A 13253-nucleotide genomic window follows, 5' to 3' on the forward strand; every position below is an offset into this window, starting at 1 on the left:
ACTACTGCCCATAGTACGGAATCAGAAGCCCTCCCTGATCACACTGAAGACGCCATCCTCCAGAAAGAGGCACTGGGAGCCCACCCCAGCTACCTCCACTTACCGCAATCCAATCTGCGGCAGCAGCGCACAGCAGGAGGTATGAGGACCGACCTCCACAGCCCACTGGAGAAATAATCTGCAAATCTGGCGGTAAATCCAGTGAGACTACAGATTTTGGCCATCTTGAAGTCCGGCAGCTCAGCCAATGAGCTCCGAGAACCAGAGGGTGGCCATTTTAAGGTCAGGCGCCCATGCAAAACCCACAGAAGAAACACTGTAGGGACATAAAGACGCCATACAAAGCTCACAGATGGGCACCGAAGGGACGTACAAACGTGCCCAGCCTCTGGCAGTTGCAAGACCAGCACCACCTGAGCTGGTTACACTTCTAGGTTGCAGGCCCACCCTGACCCTGCCAGTACCCCACTGCGGCCACCATGCACCCGCTGCTCGCAAGCCACCTGTGCAACCTTCCGCATAACATACCTTGATCCGCAACTGGCTAATGAAACCACTGACGAGCACACCATGTCCACGTCACCAGACTGCAGGCGATGCACGGGCCACATCACAGATGGGGCCACATCTGTGATGCCCAGCTTTCCACCTCATGCCATGCCCAGCTTTCCACCTCATGTCATTTCTACACCCGCCAGAACCACTTGCCTTTTATCTTGAGGGGGCATGAGCCTCCTCTAGCAAGACTGGCTGGAAGATTTCAAAGACTTCATGAAAGGGTCACAAGTCACTGACCCTGTGCAACAGCTCATTGCTTTAGGTAACCTCATTGGAAAAGAAGTTGGGCAGATAATCAAGGAACTGCCGATAGACACTGCATCATCCTATGAAGGGGTCCGCGAGGGACACAACAGGAAATTTCTTCACAAAAGTAATATCGACTATGAGCGTTACAGGAGAGGGATAAATCCATGGGGGAGTTCAGCTCGTGACTGAAATGCCTAGCCCAATACTGCGCTTTTGACACGTTCACGTTTGAAGATGCTCTTCACCTGCGGATCATTGAGGAGTGCCAATCTGAGTCCCTGTACAGATGCCTCTTAAAGAAACGCTACTCATTGGACGAAATAGAAGAAATGATGAGTCAACGATCAAGTAGAGGAACATGCAAAGAAAAAGGAAGCAGGCAAGCTAGAGAAACGGGAACAGGCATTCAGGCTTCAAACCCATCAGCAGGAACAACAGTCACCGTAACGCCAGAGGACTAAAAAATCTACAAACTATCTCTAACAAACAGGATGACGTCACAGCCCCAACAAACAGGGCCAAAGGAGAATGTCACAGTTAAAATGCTAATGCTGCTGTCAAGACTTCCCGCACACAGAACCATGCCCAGAGTTGGGTCATCAGTGTCGCCGCCACAGAAAGGAAAACCACTTCGAAAAGGTGTGCCAGGCCTCACAAAAGAGCATACAGCAGAAATCCAGGGAGCCACGTTGTGTTATTATACGAAGGTGGTGCGTGACCGACGGGACTGCTCCTCAAGCTCATCCAGATCAAGCCTGTACTCTCATAGTACATACAAATTGCAACGCTCTGAATCCTGTGAGTCTCGATCACTCACACCAATCTCACAAGACAGTGAAGAATACATTTGCATGGTCATCGATCATGACAGACTAAAGAAGTACCCAAGGCTGCATCTCCGAATGGGAACACACTAAACCACCTTTTTGCTAGACAGTGATGCCTCCATCAACTACATCAGTGTCACAGAATACAACAGGATGAACCCAAAGCCCAAATTACACAAAGCGGCCGTGTGAGTCTGCACGTGGAGGTCCAAAGACCCGCTGCCATGTCTAGGGCAGTTTTAAACACTTCTCACAAAGACTACAAAACCGAACCATACAAGCACAGATTCACATGATCGAAGGGCCCAAAGCAGACTGCTTCCTCTGTTTGTCCACTGCTGCGCGACTGAGGCTGGTGGATATATTATATCGAGTGGAGGATGTATCTGACATTGTACGTTGACTACACGACGACATCCTTATATTCTGAGCCACGGTCAAAGAACATGACAAAGTCCTGGATCAGGCATGTCAGGCTCTCCTGGAAGCCAACCTGACCCTTAACAAGGACAAGTGTGAACTTCACAGGTCCACTCTGAAGTTCTATGGACATATCTTCTCAGGTAACGGGATGAGGCCGGACCCCGAGAAAGTCACAGCCCTCACCGACACCCCACACCCCAGAGATGCGGGGATGTTTGGTCGTTTCTGCGAATGGCCAGTTACTGTGCCCAGTACATCAAGGACTACGCTACCATCAGCTATCCCCTCAGGGAACTGACAGAAAAAGGTCAACCATTCCGGTGGTCAGCGAGATGTGATCAAGCTTTCAATACAATCAAGGACACCGTTGAGTCAGCCATCAATCTGGAATACCTTAATCCCAGGAAGAAGACTGAAATCACTGTGGATGCCAGTCCTGTGGGACTCGGAGCCATCCTAGGTAAGTATGAAAAGGAGGGCGTTCAAAGAAAGACACATAGTAGCATATGCCAGCCACAGCATAACTTTCACTGAGAGAGCATACTCACAGCCGGAAAAGGAAAGTCTGGCCGCTGTCTGGGCCTGTGAGCACTTCCACATCTTTATTTAAGGGAAACACTTCACATTTATCATGGACCATCAGGCATTGATGACCATATTCCTAAATCCCTGAGCCAAGATGCCTCCCAGGATCGAGTGATGGGGAATTCGACTGCAAGAATAGCCATACACCATCGTATATATAAACCTGGAAAAGTAGCAAAACCAGCAGACTACATGTCACAACACCCCAGAACATCCACTACAACAAGACCATAACTAGAAGAGGAATACATTCACTTTGTCCTTCCTCAAGCAAGACCACCGGTGGTCCCTCTTGAAGCCATTATTGAGGCCACTACAGCAAACGGCACACTACAAGACATAATGTGACGCATCAGAGCAAATTGGTGGGGCCACATGGAAGAATCCAAAAGCAACCAACTCATGGACCTCAAAGAACGAACCTTTCGGCACGTAAAGGATGAACTGTCAATCGCAAAGTATGGCCTACTGCTCAGAGAAGTTGTCATTCTGAAAAATCTGCTTCAAGGGGTGGTCAACCTGCCCCATGAGGGACATCGGAGCATAGTAGCCACCCAAAAGAGCCCTACCACAGTGTGTCTGGTTCCCTTCCCTGAACGTGATGGTTAAAGCCACACTAAAAGACTGTCCGCAATGCCAACTTGTCAACCGCAAAGACCCTCCCTCACTGTTGCAAATGTTCAAACTACCGGACAGAGTCTGGCAACAAGTGGCAGCAGACTTCTTTGGGCCACTACAGCCTGGTAAATACATCCTTGTCATAATGGACTAGTCTTCCTGATCGCCCAACAAGTATCGTCCACCAGGGCAGCCACCACCTTAGTGATGCTGGACGAAATCTTTGCAGCATGAGGAATCCTGAAGGTAGTCAAAATAGACAATGGGCCTCCATTCAACAGTCAAGAAATCACCAAATTTGCCAGACACGTCAACTTCAGACATCGAAAAATCACTCACCTGTGGCCTCAGGCCAATGGGATGGTGGAGAGATTCATGGCCACTATGAAGAAAACCATACAACAGACTGAACTGGCTAGAAAGGATGTCCAGGCAGCACTGAACGAAGTGCTGAGGGCATACCGAACCACGCCCCACAGCACCACAAACAAATGGCCGGTCACTATACTGCTAGGCTGTACTGTGCACACCAGAATACTCACCTGGGAGAATTCGGCTCGCAATGTACAGTAAGCCACTGATAACGACAAGCTAGCGGAGATGGTCAGAACCAAGAAAGGCAAAATGAAGGAATACGCAGACAGGCGTCAGAGGGCCCAGCCGTCGTCATTCCAAAAATTACTCGTCAAGCAGAAACAAAAGAGAAAATCTGACAGTCAGTACCATGAGCACCCACTGCAGGTTACAAACCGAAAAGGCACAATTTTTCAGATGATAAGAGCGTGACTCGGAACATCACCCACTTCAAGAAATGTAACACACCACCGAAAGAGGCAACGTCTGAAGTGGACAGCAATGTCACTGAAGAGGCTCCCACACCAGTCACGAGATCGGGTCCACCCCTCTCCTCAGCTGTGGGGGAACCTACACCGCCCACCTCAGCAAGTCGAACATAGCTTGTACGTTGCAGGCCTGTGCATCTCGTAGAAGAAGTATAATGAATGTGTTCCTGAAACAAGCTCATCTGTGCAAAGGGGGGAAATGTAATGTCGCGGAGGGAGCCGCGACAAGAGAGCACTAGGACATCGGGGACCGTGAGGTATCCAGCGAGTGCAGGAAGCGGAAGGGAAGATACAGAGGGCGGATAATGAGGTTAGGGACAGTTGCCCGTGTGCAAGGTATGAATAAAGAAATACCAACCCTTCCTTCATGTGTGGCGGTTTCTTGCAGATCCGACAACCATAACCAATGTTGCCCGCCATGTTTTAGTCTTTCTGGAAGGGCTGTTTCTCCTATGCCTCTGTCAAATCATAGTTTTGAGCACGCCGAGCAACATTAATTATGGTGAGCACTGTAAGTTGAGCCAAAACTGACTTTTAACTGTGTATCTTTTCCCAGAGAATTTCATCTTATTTTTACAATGCATCTAATTTCCTACCTCCAGTGTGCAGATTGGGTGCACCAGGTCCTGTGCCCAAGCCTTCAGCGATGTTCAGCAGGGGCTGTGTGCAGGGCCTGACATATGGTCGTTCTCTGTGCCCAAAACTGCCTGCTGCCAGTCAGCCTCCAGAGAACACTGCATTTGGATGTGTGCGTTGGGGGTTTTGTGCATGGGTTGGCCTTTCATCAGCTCATCCCCACAACACATTGCCTTTGACCATGCCTAGCCTAATGATTTTTGTTAGTTAATTTTCCATTTTGTTTGAGGATCCACGAATCCTTCTGCAGATCTACAGATCTTAGGCAAGAGTCATGGGCATGTCGCTTCCCTGTACCACAGATCCTATAGAGAATTCACAGATCCCGACCACCATATAGGTGTTTTTTATGTGTCGGGGACCCTCGTATCCATTTTATTACTTTCTGGTATTTTTTTAAAACATTTTGTTAACTATACCCTTTTTATTAGGTCTCTGATGTGATCATACATCGAGATATCAAAGCAATATTAGCAAGTCAATAATGCTACAGAGGTTCCTGTCTATGCATCTATTAGGTTAACAAACACTGAAAGTATTTTAATATATATATATATTCTCCCCACAATAAAAACTCCCTCCGTCCTCCCCGCAACAGATGGTCAGCGTCTCATTCCACACCTGGTGTTAAGGAATACCAAACCGGATTAGACAAAAAATTCTGTTAGCTAGCTCCCCACTGCGCACAGCCTTCTGCCCAAACCACTGTGTGCAGAAAACGTACCGCTGCACACAGCTGAAGGCTGTTCGCAGTAGGGTGTTGGTCGCAGGGGCTAGCCTCTGGCCAATCTATAAAAACACTTCTCTATGTGCGGCTACCACCCTGTTGCACACAGCTTTAGGCTGTGCACAGGAGACAGTTGTTGGCCACAGGGCCTGGCCTCAGAGCAGGCCTTGCAGCCAACCCCCCTCTCCCCTCCATGGCCAAACAACACCCCATTACACATGGCCTTCTACAGTGCACAACGAGGCTATGACCCTGTGCTCAATCCATTGTAAGCAGCCACCCCCACTAGCCATAGCCTATGTCTTGCTCAGTGCCTGTTGGCCACAGAGGCTGGTGTATTATCAGACTGTTGTATTTTTTTTTTTTAATGTTGGTACCATGGTAAGGGCAGTGTGGAACCGGTAACTGGTACTGCAGTACTGATGCCACAAATTACACTTTTTAAATAAGGGAGGATTATGCTGCCCCCCCCCCCCCAGCCTCCCACATGACCCAAGAGGTCAGGGTGTGAGCAACCTGCCACCCTTCTTTCATTGTCAGTTTGCTTCTCCACACCCTGTCACCTGCCCTTCATAGTCAGCCTTGTGCCCAGATCCTCCCTGCTACCCTCTGTTGTCAGCTTGCTCTGCCAACCCACCAATCCACCCGCCATTGTAAGCTTGCTCTCCCTTCCACCCTACAATGTAAATGTGCTGCCCGATGCCCTCCCACGACTCTTCATTGTCAGCTTGCTGGCCCAGCCCCTCCAGCCCACACTGCATTGTCAGCTAACAGCCCCAGCCCCTCTCCCGACCCTCCATTGTCACCTTGTTTAAACCTCCATTGCCAGCTTGCCTCCCCAGGTGTATTGCCAGTTTCCTGCCCAAGGCCCTCCTGCTTTACTGGTAGTCAGCTTGCTTCCACCAACATCTGTTGTGACCTTGCTTACCCAGGCCCCTCACGTCTGCCCTCCATAGTCTGCTTGCTTCCCTAGCCTCTCCTGCATGCCTTCTGTTGTCAGCTTGCTGCCACAGCCCCCCCCCCACCTACTTTCTGTTTTCACCTTGATCTAACAGTAAAGCCATTGTCCTTGTGCTTCGTAAGTCCCTCCCGCACACCCACTATTTTCAGCTTGTTTTCTCAGCCATTCCCTCCAGCCCTTCGGTGTCCGCTTGCTTTCTCAGCCCCTCCTTCTCTCCCTCCATTGTCAACTAGCTCCCCCAGCCTCTCCTATCTGCCCTCCATTATCTATGTGGCTCACCAGCCCTTCCCGCCCACCTTTGATTGTCAGCTTGCCGCACCGGCCACTTCCACATGCCTTCTATTGTTAGGTTACTTTCCAAGTCCGTCCAGCCCACCCTTGATTGACCAAGTTTTTCCCAGGAGGTGCCACACATTGGTCCAAGTTAGCAGGACCTGCCCGCAAATTCATTTTTTAAACTAAAGAGGAGTCAACAAGGGACCCCCCCCCCTCCCCCTTATGGGATTGGGGTTCAGGGTGTGCCTACTGTTATGGGCCATTTCCATTTTTTTTCAGAATTCAGGCATCGAGTCCCTGAGTCTTGTAATAGTTGCTGCAACATTTTATTTCTACTTGCGGTCAGCCAGTTAGATTCGTCTGTACCACTGTACCAGTATTGTACCGAAAAGATCAAAGGGAAAAAAGCACCCTTGGCCAACCAGAAGGCCCCATTTTCTAAAATGACAATAGTGCAGAACTTCTGTGGGGCCAACCATCCAGATATACTTGACTTTTTACCACCTTTAAGCCCACCTTGAGCATATTTCTCAAAAATAGCTAAATGGATTTACACCAAGTCCCAAAAAGAAAACTTTCTGAGTAAAGTTTTAACTTTTTCCCAAATTTGATCTACTTCAGTTCAGTCGTTTTTTTGTCTGTATCGGAGAGCATTGGAACATGGAAACAGTGATCTGGGATTTCCCCCTTGTGTGTGTGTGTGCATATATATATTTATACAAGTCACAGAAAAAACTTAAGATTAAAGTAACGCTATAGTTAGGTGTGAAAATAATCTGCTTTAAAAAAAAGAAAAAAAACCTTAGAAAACAAATAGTAACATTATAGATAGGTGATTTTGTCTGTGACAACATTAGCGTTTTGAACTGAAAAGAAAACACAGAAATGTACCAGTTATAGTTAACAGCGCTAGCTTTATCTTGTGCCTCTGCCATGCACAGCTTATGACCTCACATATGACATCACTGATGACATGTTCTATGCCAGGCCCTGCAGCGAAAACCCTCACCCCCCATACAGCCAACTACACACGGCCCTCAGCCATGCGCATTGGGGGGTTGGCCATAGGGCCTGGCCCAAAACACATTTCTCCTATGGACTTTTCCAAAAGAAAATTGAACAGCAAATCAGCAAAAATGGCTGTATTATACCAAGTTTGGCAGAAAGCTAGATCTTGGTGTAAAAAGAGTGCTTTTTGTGATTTAGTGTAAATCAGTTCAGTAGATTTTGAAACATTAAGGTAAAAAAAAAACTTTGTATATTTCCCACCACTGAGGATCTGCAGAGCCAACTGATCTTAAGAAAAGATCCGATTGGCTGCTACCACATCAACAAAGATGTTGCAGTAGGACTCAGCACCCAGTCCTATAGAACTTGTTTTTATAAATATGTAATAAACTGCCTCCTAGACCTGATGGGGCCAAAGTCATATTTTTTTTTTTACATATTACCGCAAATTTGTGGAGGTTCTACAGATCTGCTGTAAAATTGAAAAAAAATGCTGTCCGGGGTGGGCCAGGGCCTGGGGATCTGTGAGTTATTCTTTTATAGGGGGGGGGGGGGGCACATATGACCCTCCTCCCTGAGCTGATTTTGGCCCTGGGGATCCCATCATTAGGGACTGGCCCTTTTTTAAAGACTGGGAAGAGGGTGGTTCGGCAGTTCAGGCTGGACTGTTTCCATGGGGAACAGGGTGAAGACTGATTTGCATTTGGCTGGGTCCAAAGTGGGGCGGCGTGGTGAGCGAAAAAAACAATGGATTAAACCCAAATCTTTGTGACTGGGGGTGAATGTTTGCGTTGTTCAGCATTCTGTCCATCATCTGTTGTTTTTGCATATAATCACAACACTTATCTATTTTTGTGTTCCTTTTCTACATTTCAGCAGTCTTCTGTCACATTATATTTTCTTGACATTTAAAGTTAACATAGGGCACCTTCTCTTACAGAAGTCTAATGTTATAGCGTTAAGTACCACCACAGTACTTTACCGGCCATTGAAGACTCATTGCAGTGTTATAAGCCTGAGCCAAAGATCTGCAACAAGGTAGTAGGACCTTAATGTCAGTATAGTGCTCTACGGCAAGCTATGAGGCTTTTAGAACATTGTACTTCATAAGGGAATGTTGTAATTGAAAAAAAGTCTCCTGTGACACAGAGGTGGTCTAAAAACCCTCTGCTTCTCAGAAGCATCTGTGCCGTTCACAACTTCTCCTGTGTATAAGTTGCTGCCGAACGTGGGATCATGATAACTGAAAGACATAACACAGAGACCGAAGGAGCAGTGAAGGGGGCTCACGTCGGCTCCTGAGTCTCCCTCTGCTCTAGCAAACTGCTTTTGTTTGTTTGGCAAAGCCAAAGAAGACACAGGAGCTAAAGAGAATCTCCCCTTCCCTTTTATTTCCCTGCAATCCACATATCTAGGAAAAGCAGGAGAGATGGAGAGTTAGAAGTTGTTAGTTAGGGCATTGCAGTGTTTACAGGAGCTGCTGTTACATTGCCCTCAATGGCCCTGTTAAGATTACAGTGTTCTAATAGATCATTATTTTTTAATAGGAAGACTCATCTTAATTCAGTATTTTATATACTTTTCTTTGTGCCACACTACATTGTAACATTCCACTTTAGTAAAGTTGTTGTGATTGTGCCTTTTTTAAGAAGCAATAAAAAGAGCAAAATTAGGTGTAAACAACTTGCGTAGTACACTATCCAGTAGCTATTAACATATTTATGAGCACTCATTAGGTTATTTAAAGTGATTCAGCCATAACCTTAAATTTGTTCTCACCTATTAAGGTATCCTTTCCTACTTCTCTCCATTCCTACTCAACCTTTAGATTTATATCTTCTTCCCACTTAGCTCTAAACTTTTGTAATCAAGGTTTTGATGATCAAGTTTATAAGCACACAGAATTATGGGGGTCATTCCGACCCCGGTGGTCAAGGACCGCCGGGGCCGGGGTCGGCGGGAGCACCGTCAACAGGCTGGCGGTGCCCCGCAGGGCATTCTGACCGCGGCGGTTTGGCCGCGGTCAGAACAGTAAACCGGCGGTCTCCCGCCGGTTTTCCGCTGCCCTCTGGAATCCTCCATGGCGGCGCAGCTTGCTGCGCCGCCATGGGGATTCCGACACCCCATACCGCCATCCTGTTCCTGGCGGTTCGCCCGCCAGGAACAGGATGGCGGTATGGGGTGTTGTGGGGCCCCTGGGGGCCCCTGCAGTGCCCATGCCAATGGCATGGGCACTGCAGGGGCCCCCGTAAGAGGGCCCCACAAAGAATTTCAGTGTCTGCAGAGCAGACACTGAAATTCGCGACGGGTGCAACTGCACCCGTCGCACCTTCCCACTCCGCCGGCTCCATTCGGAGCCGGCTTCCTCGTGGGAAGGGGTTTCCCGCTGGGCTGGCGGGCGGCCTCCTGGCGGTCGCCCGCCAGCCCAGCGGGAAACACAGAATCACCGCGGCGGTCTTCAGACCGCGGAGCGGTGTTCTGTCAGGGGAACTCTGGCGGGCGGCCTCCGCCGCCCGCCAGAGTTAGAATGACCCCCAATGTGTTTTGTGCTTCTTGACCATTACAGATTTACGCATCTGTAGGTTCCGGCTACTGGGATTGTCTTTTAACTTTTGCATCAGGATTTAGAAAGACCTGGATTTCTGTCCACATGTTCTTAAGGCCGTTATTTAGGAAACAAGCCTACCCAAAGTTCTATGACAAAAGATGCTGTTGTATATACGTAGACAATGCATTCTTGACCACAGGTGAAGATGACGCCTGCTTCGTGATATTGTTGGACCCCTTAGCTGACTTTGACTCAGTCAGCCACCAGAGCCACATTTGCTCCCTTGAATCTCAAATGGGATTCACAAGCAATGTCCTCTGGTGGTTATTCTCCTGCCTTTCCAATCAACACCTGTTTTTTCACATGGGCACCTCCATGTCACAAACGATTGCTGTCATTTGTGGAGTCCTTTAGGGTTCCCTACTGTCTCCTAGCATGTTCAACCATTACATGAAACCTCTTGGTGCTATGCTCACAGATAACAGCATTAAAATTAACCACTATGCCGAGGATACTTGACTCTTCCTGAAAGTCTTTTCTGCATCAGACATCTAAAGGGACAAACATTGGTTGCACATTATTCAGTCATGGATGCCCAGCACGTACCTTAAGCTCAGTCCTACTAAGACAGAATCTCTGTTATTTAACAAGAACAGCAAACAAGATAAACTACAAGCCTGGTACAGGGCACAAACTTTGACGGCTTGGAACCCCAACTTTCACCCAATACCAAGTCACTTGGACATTAACCTTACCTTCAAAGAACACATTACCAAAAAAAGCAAACAAATACGGCCTGGTACCAGCTTTCTCTTCTAAAAAAAAGTCTAGCCATTTCTTCCAAAAAGGGACTTCAGAACTGATGTTCAAACACTCTTGCTATCGCATCTGGATGGTGGTAATGCCTTGCTACATGGCCCCCAAAACTTGACACTTGCACCCCTTAGGGGCATTCCCCACGCCCTGGCATGTCTCATCCTGGGCTTGAAGAATATCTCCTCCTTTCTGATGGGACGTCATTGTTCCCCCTTGTAGCACTCACCATTTTCAAAACCACCTCATCATTTTATAGAGCCATCGCAAGCTCACTGTTAGAAATGGGGTCTCTTGACATCATTCAGGCTTAACTTAGAAGGCAATGTGTACAGTATTTGTGCAATGAATCATGCAATAACACAGTGAAAACACCACAAAAATACACCACACAAGTTTAGAAAAAATATATGATATTTATCTAGTTAAATTAAGGTCAAAACGATAGATTCATTAAGCACAAGTTGAAATATCACTTTTTTAAGAAGAAAAGAGTCTTAGATCTTAAAAATGAACAGTTGACTGTTGTTTGTTCACAGTATCTGGTTTGCATCAAAATTATCACTTACGGAGTCTGCAGAGGAGGAGGTGCGTGGAAAAAGAAGGTGTGCATCAGATTTTCCGATGCGCACAGACGATGCGTCATTTCTTTTCACACTGCAAGGGACTTTGCATCTAATTCCAGCACTCAGTTTTGGTTCCTCACTGCAATGCGGGGATCTTTTGACGGCCAGGGACTATGCGGGGAAAATCCTGAGCGAGCGGGGCGAAGTCACAAGCGTTGCATCGATCCGGTATGACGATGCGTTGAATTTTGTGTTGCATTGCAGGCACTGCGTTGATTATTCAAGTCGGGCTCGTCATTCCCGCTCAGCTATACGTCGATCTGGTAGGGCTGTGCGGCTAATTTCTGGTCGCAGTGCAAACGCTGCGTCTATCTTCTCTCGGGAAGTGGGGCTGCGTTGTTCTGGTTCAGCTGTGCGGTAATTTTCTCGTCGCAGGCGCAAGCTGCACATCGTTTCTGTCAGGCTGTGTTTTGATTTTCGGCGCACAAGGAGTTTCTTCAAGAGCTGAAGTATTTTTGGCCCAGAGACTTCAGAAAACAGGAGGCAAGCTCAATCCAAGCCCTTGGAGAGCACTTCTCAGCAAAGTCGGAGGCCAGCAGGGCAACAGCAAGGCAGCAGTCCTTCACAGCAAAGCAGCCCAGGGGAGTCCTTTGGGCAGTGAGGCAGTTCCTCTTGGCAGGTTGCAGGATTTGGTCCAGAAGTATCTGATTAGGTGGGGTCAGAGACCCAGTTTATATTCCCAAAACTGCCTTTGAAGTGGTGGAAACTTCAAAGAGTGGTTTTGAAATGTACAGGGTACCCTTTCAGTACAGGTCTGTCTGCCAGGATCCCAGTCGGTGGGTTGGCAGTCCATTGTGTGAGGGCAGGCCACTAGCCTTTGAAATGTAAGTGTCAGGCCCTCCACCATTCCAGCCCAGGAAGACCCATTCAGTATGCAGATGAATGAAGGTGTGACTCAGTATCCTGTGTTTGTGGTTGTCGGGGTGACATGCACAAGAGAGCTGCCAACCAGCCCAGACGTGGATTGAAGACAGGCTGTAAGGCACAGATGGATTTTAAATGCAGAGAAATGCTTACTTTCTAAAGTGGCATTTCTAAAATAGTAATATAAAATCCAACCTCGCCAATAAGCAGGATTTTCTATTACCATTCTGGCCATACTGAAATGACGGAGAGAGCATGTGCACTTTAGTACTGGTTAGCAAGGGAAACACACGGAACAACGACTCCTAAACCACGAAGTTGTGGAAAACGAAAGCGAAACAACGTTTTTTTTTTCCACGACTTCCTGGTTTTCGTGCCTTAACCACGCATGTGTGAACCATGTACATGCGTAGTTAAGGCACAGAAGAAGGGAGTTGACGCGGTGAAGGAGGAGGTAAATTGGACTGGGACTGGGGCTGTTTTTTGTTGGTGGGGTGGAGGGCTCGGGTGATTAGGGTTTAGGGGGAAGGGGGGATCAGGGTTTAGGTTTCAGGGGTGGGTTGGGGTGCGTAGGTTTTAGGGGCAGGGGTGGGGACTCGGGGTGTTTTTAGTTTTTGGGGGTGGGGTGAGGGGCTCGGGGTGATTGGGGCTTGGGGGGGTAGGAGGGGCAGGGTTTAGGTTTTAGGGGTGGG

At 47.9% G+C, this 13253-nt stretch overlaps 1 protein-coding gene across 2 annotated transcripts in view; it reads left to right on the forward strand.

The window, feature by feature from the left end:
- Positions 1–13253, forward strand: part of SLC1A4 (solute carrier family 1 member 4) — a 190171-nt gene that overhangs the window by 108114 nt on the left and 68804 nt on the right. The window lies entirely within an intron of this gene.

The sequence above is a fragment of the Pleurodeles waltl genome, chromosome 5 (genome assembly GCF_031143425.1).
Source record: "Pleurodeles waltl isolate 20211129_DDA chromosome 5, aPleWal1.hap1.20221129, whole genome shotgun sequence".
In the NCBI taxonomy this organism is placed as follows: domain Eukaryota; kingdom Metazoa; phylum Chordata; class Amphibia; order Caudata; family Salamandridae; genus Pleurodeles; species Pleurodeles waltl.